The sequence below is a fragment of the Phallusia mammillata genome, chromosome 5, assembly GCF_965637545.1.
Source record: "Phallusia mammillata chromosome 5, kaPhaMamm4.hap1.1, whole genome shotgun sequence".
Classification (NCBI taxonomy): domain Eukaryota; kingdom Metazoa; phylum Chordata; class Ascidiacea; order Phlebobranchia; family Ascidiidae; genus Phallusia; species Phallusia mammillata.
Genome location: NC_137256.1, coordinates 25,873,520 through 25,886,409, shown reverse-complemented (window position 1 = coordinate 25,886,409; position 12,890 = coordinate 25,873,520). Strand labels below are relative to the sequence as shown.

The 12,890-nt window shown below is 36.0% G+C and overlaps 1 pseudogene across 1 annotated transcript; it reads right to left on the bottom strand.

Annotated features, from left to right (window-relative positions):
- Nucleotides 1–1,070: 1,070 nt before the first annotated feature.
- LOC145229733 (sushi, von Willebrand factor type A, EGF and pentraxin domain-containing protein 1-like) lies at nucleotides 1,071–6,205 on the bottom strand (annotated as a pseudogene). Its single transcript, XR_013860473.1, has 14 exons — nucleotides 6,178–6,205; nucleotides 5,883–6,035; nucleotides 5,126–5,299; nucleotides 4,793–4,969; nucleotides 4,318–4,463; nucleotides 4,071–4,194; nucleotides 3,856–3,995; nucleotides 3,381–3,603; nucleotides 2,995–3,125; nucleotides 2,797–2,938; nucleotides 2,427–2,583; nucleotides 1,843–2,022; nucleotides 1,367–1,585; nucleotides 1,071–1,276 (listed from the first exon to the last, which is right to left on the bottom strand). The product of XR_013860473.1 is annotated as a sushi, von Willebrand factor type A, EGF and pentraxin domain-containing protein 1-like (transcript).
- Between the last annotated feature and the right edge of the window lie 6,685 nt (nucleotides 6,206–12,890).

Genomic DNA, 12,890 nt, shown 5'->3' with positions numbered 1-12,890 from the left:
GTAGCGTCACCATACGGGCATATTATTTTTGTAGTAGAAATCATACCTGTACTGTGCGTAAGCCGTTGTGGCATTAAAACCTGTCATCTTTATTTTCAGTTTGCAATTCTGTCCACTTGCCATCCTTTTTATTTTATCCAAACCTGGGTGTTTAAAGTTTGGTCAAATTCAGTTTACGCGTTCAAACAAAATTATTTGTTCACCGAGCCAGAATTCTCCTTCCATGTTTCCGAATCCATCTTTATATTCCTGCCAGGTTCGGTTAAAATCCACACTTCCGTTAAATCGCCGTTGAAAAACCTGTCATGCAGGAAATATACCAGTGTTGTAATTGTCCATTGTTATTCTCCATATATTGGTGATTTACCGTCCAACGGTTGTCGCAGACCGCTTTCTTGTTGTTACGTAATCGCTGGTAACCGTTCACTGATGACGTAGAGCAGGGGTCAGGGACCAATTGATAATTATCAATGTCTGTAAAACAGATATCAATCGAGTAACTTCCGTAACCAAGTTCTTCACCAATATGCTCCCAGATATCGTTTTAAACCATTTGATTTAGTAGCTTTTTGTATATCTTTAAACTCGTATTTTTGAAGCACGTAATATATGCAAAGTTTTGAAATTGCTCATTTGGTTGCTAAGCACCACTAAAACCTTAACAATCGATTCGGGTAAGGTAATTTATGTGAAACATGTACGGTCAACCAAGGGCGTCCGCAGGTTTTCGGTTAGGGGGGGGGGGGGGTCAAAGTGGGTTCACTCTGCCCTTACGGCCGGATGCAAAAAATTTTTGAAAATTTGACCATTACACCATCCAGACAATTTATCAGTTTTATTTTTATCATTTCTACGGATTTTTATCAAAATTGGCCAGAGCACAAATTATCAGAGTTATAACTTATAATCGTTTTATTGCATACTATTATCGTGCTCAAGTGACCCTTGCGTAAGGTGTAATATGTACATTTGGGGTAATAATTTTTTTATTTTGGGGGGGGGGGTCCAGACCCGCCCTTTTCAAAAAGTTGTGCGATCACAGATCAAACAAGATAATTCGAAAATTAACATGATTACAACATATTACCTCGACAACTTGGTTGGGTTCTAGACCAACTTTCGGAATCCTGACAACGAAGCGGTAATAGGCTGGTCAACCTGTAGCCAGATGAACATGTGAACGAAACAACTGTACCCACTGGGTGGCGCAACCCCTCTTGAAATACAGGATTCATTTGTCCGTTAATGATTCTTCTCAATGGTGGGCAAGTTTTTTCTGCAAAAACGCGGAACACGTCAAATGACCTGACAGTCTGTTAATTTCTGTCTTTTTCGGACAACATATTCTGTTTATTAACTGACTTACTAACACATGAGACGGTACTTGGGTTGGCATCCCAACGTTTGGTTGTAAGACAGGTATATTTGACCGAAGTTTGATATCTTGTGTTGTTAATCTTGTAACCATCTTGGCAAATGTAACTGACTCTAGTCCCAGGGAGGTGATGTCCTTGACTTTCACGGGGATACGTGATCCTAACATCGCCATTGTCAATCCAGCGCGGAAAATCTAGACACTTCAGGTCTGCAACGACGTTTTAAGTAATATGTTTGTGAATGTGTGTGTCTATTCGAAGGAGTCATATAAAGAGACCTAAGTGTGTTTTGTTTAGCCACTTTACAAGGGTCAGTTACACACATTTCAACACTCAAAATTGAATGTCGTTTGTTTGCTTAAAATATATGAATTGTAGGAAAACAAGAACATAATCGGATTAAGTTTCTTCTTATAAAACCAGCCCTCGTTGATGTTCATTAATCTGTTAATAAGTTTCAACATACCTATACACCTTGGTTGATCGTTAACCCAAAGACCATCCTCTGTGCAGGTTTGAGAACTTGTCCCATTTATTTGATAACCAGTATTGCACTCGATGGTAACAGTTAAGCCATGGGCGTATACACTTCGTTGTGGAACTAGGCGACCGTTTTCAACCACGAAACTAGGACACTTTATTCCATCTGCATGAAAAGTGTCATTGCCAAAAAAACAAATAAATATTTTCGATGTTTCAAAAATAATTCAGCGCATCATATCAGTTAAATATGTAATGCAAAAAAATCACAAAATACTTTTAGTGTTCCGAGTAGAAAAGTATTCCACACTTTTCAGTGAAAGGTTCAAAAAGGTTTACTTTACAGAATCGATTTAATCCCAATAAAATTGGACGTCCGAGTTTGCCGGCAAGTGCAACTGAGATCTAAATTTAAAATGCGTTCAAGAGTTATTTGTTTCAGGCAAAAACTTGAATGAAATATTTTGTACTGCAACTTTTCACGTTGAAAGTTTCTAGTGGTTGGACGATATTGTAACGAAACTGATTTCATAGTTTAGAATTATGGGTAATTGAAATAGTCGTATTTACCAATGGTTGAATCAATCCAGCTCTGAACTTTGGAAACATCAGTATAAAATCCTGGAAAGCGGAAACCAGTATTTCTGTCGACTTGACCGCATCCGTATCCAAAACTGACGATTCCAATTTGAATCCAACACGATTCTGAGGTGTTTGGGAGTTTGTACTGCCAGTAGAAAATTTTTACCATATAGGCTAAGTCCACTCAGAAAGATTACATTTTTTGATAACTACGATTTAGGCAAATAGCTTAAATATTCTAAATTCAAACTTTACTCCAAGTGACGCAGTTTATAAACTAATAGCATCAAGTGTAAACTAGTTGATTAGTTAACTAAGATTTTTCTGATACGTGAAGCATTTCCTATTGCTAACATACCTTTTGCATCAAAGGTCCACCGCTGTCACCCTGACAAGCATCTGATACTGCACTTGTTTCAGATCGAGCACAAATCATACGGTCTGTATACCTTACATCCAGTAAAGTTTCATGTACTATTTTGTTGGCAGCAATTTTACATCTGAAGATAAAAGTATAACATGATTTGGACACATATAAAGTAGCATTTTCCCTTACATTGAGTCAGGTTGAATTCGTTGAGTTGCTTGTTGAAGTTTGAATGGCATGGTTCTGCGTGTTCGTAAAACCAAAACCTGTAACGAACACCGGTGCTCGATCTTCAGTGAAATGATTCGTAAGCCACCTTCCTAACAGAAAAAAAATCTTGTTCGGCGTTGTTGGGTTATTTTATCCTAATTGTCTTGCATCATTTTTTTCCTAGCTTCACAGTTACATGAGATTTGACTACAACAAACCATTTGAGTAATCATATTTCACTTAAACGCATATTTCGTTCAAATTCACATTAAATCTCCACCACATGCAGCCCATCATGAATAAGAAAGTATTGCAGTTAATCATACAACAAAGCTTGCCCAATAGGACGCCCGGCAGGAAGTTACCTTTCTTGAGACATTTGGTACCTTCGGAGTCATTCTCGTTTATTAATCTGCTTCCATTTCGGAACATATAGTTTTCTATCGGAATACACGAGTTACTGCAGGGAAGACATATGGGGTTTACATGGGCTGAGAGTGGAATTGTTCCGTTAAACTTAGGTGTGCTGTCGGTCCAAATCCACAGTCCATTTTCTTTGATGGTACTAAGTTCTATGCCCACGCGAATCTGAAAAAAAAAACATTTACAAAACTATTGTCAATTGATACGCCTCTTTTCCTGTTATGCCTAGATAGGGAGGTTCACTTGTTAATTTACACGACTGGAATCCTCCTGTAAATATTTTTGAAGGTCACTGCATCGACTCAAAACTAACACTGATTTTGATTTGCAAAATGATGTTGGCCTAGCTCCAACTGTACCCTGATCGATTTGATATTATTTGTGGTCGTTTAATATTTGACAAACTATTAATCTTACCAGTGCAACATCGTAATCATAGTTGTTTCTTTCATATCGGTCAGATCGATCGAACCGGTCATGTACAACAATATTTCTCGGTTGAAACACAATCACATTAGAGTCGATGTTACTTCTTCTGTCAGGTCTTCTAAAAATCCCTTCCAAAATAAGAATATAACTTTGTTGTCATGTAACACACGATGCAATTTGGAAGTATTTTTATCTTTTTTTACCTACGGCCACTACAAAGCTTGTTGTACAATTCTCAATGTTGGAGTAACGATCAAATATATGAGCTGCTGTTAGAACCCAATGTTGATTGATCAGAGTTCCACCGGCAAAACTACTCGCGAAGGTCTAAACAATTACACAAAGTCGACCAGGTTAGCCATCAAGACCGAGGAGTAAAAGGTAAATCGGCCAAGCTGTTTGTGTAAGATGAACAGTTTTAGGGCATAATAAAACTGTACCGTTGCTTACGTTATAAACTGTTCCGTGCTTGACCATAATTAAAGCTTGCCACGGCCAAGACCTGTCTGCATTAATTCCTCCGACAACTCGACCAACGAATCGGGAAGGTGAAGCGCTTATGTGGTTTACAGTTTGTCCACACTTTAGTTTTATACCTGCATGAAAATATAAGACTGTTAAAACAAATTTGCCTGATGCCGTTTCACTAAAACGTGAACAATGCGCATGCTTTGATTAGGTAATCTGCAACTTTCGCAAATTAAATTGAAACATTTCATCAACAACTTTTTCATTCGGTTATTTTTAAAAAAATCGTTAAACTTATTCTTATCAGAAAATTTGTTTTTAGGATTTTATTTGCTGTTTGATGTAAGGATTTTGATGGAAAATAAAAGGCTTGCTCAAAGTAGACCGGCTTTATATGGTTCAAAGATTAAAATGTATAACAATAGCATACTTCTTGCTTTAAAGTAAATTTGCTTACCCGTGCAATTTGCCATTCCTTCCCACGTAGCGTTTTCGTTGCAAAATGCCCAATCACTTCCAATGTTCTCATAACCTGGGTCACAGGTAAACTCAACCCGAGACCTGTAGGTGAAATCAATTCCTTTGGATACAACAGAACCATGATCAGGTGCTTCTGGTTCATTGCATCGTAAAACTGTCACAAATATACATACTGAAGTTTGTCGCTACAAGCCAAGTGGCTTTGAACGGAACAGAATTGAAACAAAAGAATTCACAAAGACAAAACGATAGTTCAAATACCTTCTTGGTATGAACCGACTAAAGAACCCGAGGCAACAAAAGAACTTACTTGAACACCGTGCCGCTGTGCCCGACCATTTCTTGTCACTACGACATGTACGGACTGCATTTCCCGTTAACACCCAGCCTGGATGGCAACGATACTTAGCCTGAGATCCGTACTTTCGGGCACGATAAATGACTCTTCCAAACTCAATTACCTCTAGACTGGCACACTCCGCATCTGTTAACGCAAATGGCGACAATAAGCTCAGCATAAAACATCAGCACATACATTTTTTATTTTATGGACAAACTCTTTGATCATATTCATAAACAAGGTTTCTAAAGGTCATTAAATTAATAACAGTGATCTAATACTTTTACGATTTCAACTGTGCAAACTAATACTTTTATGTTATTTCGGTTACACTCGTTGAATCGAGATATTGGAAATCGACAGTAAATGTTGACGAATCTATTCACGACTAAATGATATCAAGGTAAAAATATTTAACGATAAAAAGACAAGCACAATACATAAAATGAGAAACCATTAACAATAGCAATTTAATTTTGTCTGATAAGCTTAACTTTTTGCAATTATTTTAACCATCCTACGATAAAATTAGCATCGTCGCATTTCACAAACATTTGCTTTATTTTCATTCTGACGGTTGAACCTGACGGTTTTACTTGCGTAACTTCATTTCATGAAACTAAGGTGTCTTAAAACAGTCGCAAAAGGAAAAATCTCAAATGCTTCTGCTCGTGTTCACAGATATTACCTGACAATTCATTTTTTAATTCGATTACCATCAACTTACTTGGGTTGAAACACGACATGCCACAAACATCGTCACATCGACACCGCTTGAGGCGCCCTCTACAATCTGAATCACTTGAACACGGTTTCCGACAATTTCTTCCAGACTCGATGAGATTGAGATCTCTGCTGGGGCAAATTGTTTGTGAAGAACCTGCAAAAAATATGCAACTTGTAATAACAAATCCTAAGCATTAAATTTGTGTTTACCTGTTATAATCCATTAAAAGACAACAATAAAAGTAAATACTGTACATCATCTTAAAATAAGTTGGAAACGATGGGTCAAAATTTACCTTTTAGGTAAACCAACACCAAATCCATACAGTAAATGTAACCGCTGCGGTACAAATTTAATTACAAATAAGCAGTAACTGATACTTTCTTACTTACCAGGTCGTACAATTGAGACTGAACGACAGAACAGTGACAAAACAATTATACACCACAAGGTTTTCATACCAATCCTCTAGTTTTCCTGTAACATACACATCAGTATTAACATTAATTAAGATCATGCATTATTTGCCAGGGCCGCAATTAAAATTTAAAAATACAAAAAAACTTATTTGACATTTCAAAGCAACAAATATAACTGCGATTGCTAAATCGGCTGCCACAGTTATGTTATATTCTAACGTAATCAAGCTCAAGTACTTCCTAGCGTTCTCAAGCACTGTCCCTTCTGCAAGCAACTCACAACTGTGACAAACATTGCAAGGTGCCAACAACGAGCAGTTACATACAAAGTGCAGGACAGGAAGTTGTTAAAACTATTTGCAAACCGCTGAAAGTTCACGTTTCATTCAACAGATTTTCGATACAATAACTTTAAACTCAAGGCTCCTTTAATTGTTTCCGATTCTGAAAAACAGAGTCATGCGCGCAGTATGGATTGCATGATGCTGCTGTGGCGTTTAAAGTACAAAACCGACAAAAGCCAATCAGACTTTTGGTTTAGTTTACAGGGATAAACAATGTAACACTTAAAAGTGGTTTATCAGAGTGATATAATACACATGTACGAGTGTATAGCGTGTAGAGTAAAGCAACAGCACATATGTTGCACGCTGCATATTATGTAAAATCAATAATAGTGATTTGTTTACCGAAAAACATCTCCCTGCAGCATTTTACAATCCAACTAATTTTTGCGCAGCTATTTCCGGCTTAAAGGTAGTTTTATTGCACTTGTCTCGCTTTGTCTTGTTTCGCTAACCAAATAAACTCTACTCAACTAAACACAGCTGCAGCAAATGCACAAAACTGAAACAGAGTTGATTATTTGTGCACGCGACCGTTTAATGTTTGCCTAAGGCTAGAACGTGATGACGCAGATGTGTACATAGCTACTTCGCTGAGGTCTTGTCATAAATCCCTAAGCCTACAGGCCTAGGCTACGTTTTATCTCATGTTTACATACGATGTGGGCAAATTCAATATACCGTCCTTGTTGTATGTGCGGTAGGTTGCGATCCCACGGGAGAATTTCTAGTGCATTCCTAGTACACAGAACAAATCACTTAATAACTCACGTTTGTTTCGGTGCTCAAATGCTTCACTGAATTTTTGAAATATTTTGTTTTTTTAAATCGATTTTTGTGTGTTCATAGAAATCTTAAAAGGTAAACAATAAAACTGAGTTTGCAAACGAGCGTTTCGGTCTCTCGCATAAAACTAATTTGTAAATGTTAATGTGCTTTATTTAACAGCTGTTTTTGATATTTTTATGTAGGAAAACATATTACTTAATAATGTAGTTTGAAACACGCGGTTTGTGCGAAGAAACAAGTTTTCGGTGAAGTGTTTTCAAATTTTCTTTTGACAGAAACCCACCAGTAATTTTAAAATGTTAACACAATATTCTACGCTTTTCAAGCATTGAAGCACACAGATAAAAATGTATTTAATTAATAATACGCATGTTTTAATTAATATTCTTCGTTTTTTTCAACGTTACAGTCACACAGATTGTTGTTTGATTTATTATTATCCTCTTGCAAAACACGAAGTGTAATATTCTTGAATATTATGACATACTGACTGGTTTTCTCTGGTTGTAAAAGTTCAAAGCCAATAAGCAATAGGACATTGCCACATTTTTCTGCTGGTGGCAATACTGATTTTATCCTGAATTAGTCAGGTCAATATTAGGAACCAATAAAGTTATGATGTCAACCATGTTTCTTACAGCAAATTTTTTTTAAAAAAAATTCAAAAACAGTTTAAATTTATAACTAGCAGTTATACCCAACTACCGTGAAGGTTGTGGCAAAATGGTAGCACTATAAAGTATATGATTGCAAAATCATACCTAATGTTATAAATCACCCCCAAAATATTTGATTTGAACTTGCCATACATTTTGTGTGACATACCGATAAAAGTAATGTTGTTATAGGTACTGATATAACTGATTAGCTTCTGTAACAAGACTGTGCATATGCAACCATAGAAAAGTATAAAAGCAAGGACAAAGTCCTAAAAACTTGCAACGTTTTTTTTGTTGTTCAACGTTTTGCATTTGTTGTTTACTTATTTCCAGTGCATATATTCCGTAAACCATTGTAACTGTTACAAGCAATATTATGTCAGTAACAAAAGATTTCAGAAATGAAACAGACACAAAACATATTTTGAAACAAACTACAGTTTTTTAGTTTTTTTAGGATGGATCCTTAGCATTGTTGTATTTCATATTAAGTTTACAAAAATCCTATAAACATTGCATAACAATGAGCCAAATCGCTTTAAAGTTCTTACACCAATTCATTAAACACATTTATACTTTGGGATGTTGGTGTTTTTTAAACTTTTTCAAATGTTTCTAAAAGTGTTTGTTTTTACAGTTGACAGTACTACTCCTTATTGTGTAGAATACTGTGGCACACAATTAAATAAAAACTGCTTCAAGAAAAGATGATCAATAATAATGAAATTGAACTAGAACAGAAACAGGTAACTTTTATCATATTTTGTGTTTGCCGTCACAAAATTGTTTATTTCATAACAACATACCATAGTCTATGTGGGATAAAAGCTATAGTGTGTGTCAAGAATAACGAATTATAAGGTGTTATAAAAGGTGTTATATCTTGTACTATTGATTGTTTTGAAGTACGATAAAGGATGTGTAGATAATGGGTGAGATTAAATTTAAACAAAACGAGAACTAATTGAAAAAATGCAAACAGTTTAAGGTCAGGTAACTTGCTCGAACTGTAACAAAACCTAAATGCGAGAATGTCACAACCAATCACAAGTGGTTCCACTCCCTCATTTAAAACCATGGAAACATTACATTACTTGTTTTATGCATTTGAACTTCAAAAAGTCAAAAACTACTAAGGTACATAACCCAGATACAAATTTCATGCATTGTTGGTTGGTGCATTGTCTTAATGCAGTATATTGAAAAATAAATAACATTTTTTTGACAAAGCATTCAAACGTGGCAAATCATTGCTTAAAAAATGTGGATTAACTTGTTATTTGTCTACTGTAGGAATCTATAGGAAAATTAATCGTGCTTTGCACTCAAAATAAACAGGAGATAAAGTGTATTGTTTCTGTTTTATGTATTTGAGTTTTAAATATATGTGATAGAAACATAAATTTTTACAGCATTGGTTAAATTCATCAAGTCATTCATCCTTCTGAATATACTGTAATGCCTTTTCCCCAAATTTGTCTTTTTCTATCTATTTGCATTCCATTAATTTGTATTTGCAAGTATATGTGGTTTAGGATTGCCTGCAGAAAGGTGTGGACTTTCAATAAGTGTGGCACCAGAAACTTTTTCTGTGTATGTGACCTGTTTGTTTCTGCCTGTACTGCACTGATGAACAATTTCTGTTGAAGGTATGATTCCTATCATAAAGTTCATTAACACTTGGGAGATTGGAGCTGAGATAAAACATGAACTTCCCAACCTACAACCCAGTGAAGTTTGAGGACCTGAAATGAGGGTTTCCCCACAATTGCCCCCTTCCCATGGTAGGTGAAGCTGGTTGTTTGAAAATACAGAATAGTAATCTTGGTTGGTGCTCTTCAACCTTTTTTTTCCTGTTACAATTTTCCAGCAACTTTGTTTACCCCGTACATGGTGAAATTCTATTGTACACAGAAAGTATAAAAAGTGAACTTATGTGGTCAAGTGATTATATTATTGTTATACTTGGCCCAGTGTGCACAACCTGTAGTCATGAACATTAAATAGTTTTTCTTGGGCTGGGATAAGTAATAACACATCAGATGTCATATCCTTCCGACTTTATGTAAGCCTATTATGAATGCGAAACAGTGCAAAAAACACGAAAAAAAAACACTAAAATAACAAACAAGTTAGAAAGCCAACTGTGCTGTAAGGCCTCATTAGAAAGGATTTACAATGTGGCCATCACAGAGAAAAGGTTGTGCACTTCTGTACTAGGCCCAGGAATTTTAGCAACAAAAGTGTGTAAACAGTAGAAGTTGATTTAATGGTTAGCTTGTTGCTACATTTTTTCAGTTTAGACATAAAGTGGTGTTGACTTTTTCTCACAAAGGTTATGATGTGATGCCTTCCTGCATTTCATGAAAACACAATAGCGATATCTAGTAACACTGACCTAAGCTGTGTTCTTTTGTATACCGTTCTTCTGTCATACACCCTCGTTTTGATGTGCTGTACACTTGGGTATACAGTATATATACCCGGTGGAAGTGCAATGATCTAGATTCTAGAACACAATACTGTAAATCCAAGCAATGGTCGAGCTGCAGATCTCTTACAAAGCTGACATGCGTTTCAACAATCTTGTTATAATCGCATTATTTTTCATACCATATATATAAGGATTAAATTAGTGAACTTACTGATATAATATGTTTACCAACATATTATGTAACAAAGAATTGATCACATAAACATATAACAGCTTCGTGAGTTATCTTCGAAAAGTTTTTTCCCTACTTGTGTTTCCCCTAAAGTTAACATTTATTTTCATTCCAGCTGCTCTGTCCTCTAGTGACGATTTCCAAGAAGACTTTATGAAACAACTTAAGAATTGCATGGAAATACATTGGAATGGTGGAACCAGTTGCCAGTAAAAGACCAAATTGCCACCAGTTCGACCAACCATCCACTACCACCACTACAAGTGTATTTGCAACTGACCAGTTTGAAGGTTGGTTTAAAGCTTTATCAGTTGTCAGAAAATTGTGTGAAAGGTTTGCATTGTTTTTTTGCTGCCAAAACTTTGTATCCTGGCTGATCCTTTGTTTTTTAATCAGTGTGATCAACTATAGCAGTGGTTCTCAACTGTTGGTCCATGGACCACTAGTAGTTCATGTTGACTTTTTGGGTGGTCCACAGGCTGTTAAATATATTTCTTGTTTAATTGGAAATAGACTAGTTGCATATAATTTATTGAATATTCAATATGAAGAAAGCTTATCCAAGTGTTTGCCTTTTGTTATTATTTGTTATATATTTCAAGTCAATATACTTGTGCTGGATGTTTTTTTATCCTTATTTAACAATGGACTGGTCCACGATATTTGGTCCATGGCCTGAAACAAGTTGAACTTATGCCCGTGGTAAATCTGTAACTCTAAGAAGTGTATTTTGATGTAAACTTTACATATTCAAATTTTGAGTTTAAATGTTTATGTGGTCTCAAAAATTGTACATTTTTATTGTTTGAGCATATTTAATCAGTTTCTTTAATTATGATCTGTTTGTTTGTGGTATAAGCAAAATACATTGCAACCTACTTTGATCTCAGGTTCCTGTTTATTTTGTGTTTTGTCTGCAGTTGTTGATCCGATCATTAACACAAACACGCTCCCCCAAACTCCAAACACTCCCTCCTGATAATCCCATCGCACCTCGAAGTGAGCAACTTCAACCCTCCCCAGCCACAAGTGCTCCATCTAGTGGTACAGTGCCAACCCAGTGTAAGTTATAAAAACTGAAACTTTTATATGAAAACTTATTCAATTGCCAACTTAACTTTAAACTTTTTCTAGGGTCAAATGAAATTAAATATGATCTGTTTGTTTGTGGTATAAACAAAATACATTTAGATCCAGTGGTACAGTGCCAACCCAGTGTAAGTTATAAAACAGAAATTTTGATAAAACAATGCCGTTTTGCATTATTTTTTTGTGTGTGCTGTACTATGTGCTTAAAGTGTTATAAAAACCTGATGAAGGTATTTGAATGTTGCAGAATATGATGTGAAATTTTTATATCCCGCAGCACCTGCCCTCCAGTGGATGTCTGATTGGGGTTCTGGAGGTTAAGGTTCAGGTGACCTTGGAAGGAACGAGGCCGAACTTGAATGGGGAATGGTTGTTGGTGACAAGGATTCCTGCTACTTGTCTGCTCGACTTGATCAGCTTCTGTAATTTTCAGTGTTAAAAGTTTGTCGGACCCTTACCATGCTGTGGTTGTGTTTGAAACGGTAAATAACTTATCAAGGCATGTTTCCAACTGGGGGAATTTAAATGTGTTTTGCATAAATTCTTTTGATTGATTAGAAGAAATATATTACCAAATCTAGTATTAGTTTAAAAGCATATAGAGCCAATAAATGATAAGCTGCAGACAGTGCACACTGTTTCGACCTATAAGGTCTCATCAGTGTAGGTGATGCATGGGGTTGTACCCTGTGCTCCCAACAAACTGGAGTGCCGTTGAATGGCTACACTAGCCAATGTGGCCGATCTCTCGTCACCAGCTGCACTGATGAGACCTTATAGGTCGAAACAGTGTGCACTGTCTGCAGCTTAGTATTAGTTATTTTTGCAGAAAAGTGTAGTAAAAGTTGAAGGCTGGTATTAAATACAGCTTGATATAGCACCTACGGTATACTGTATGTAAAATGTGAGAACATGGGTAAATGAAAGCAACTGGATTTCTGATTATGGGTCCCCTTCCATGAAGTTTTTCATGTTTGTGGCTTATATAAGTCTAACAACTGCTGAATGTTGCATTGTTTGTAGGGCAACTTGCATTACTATT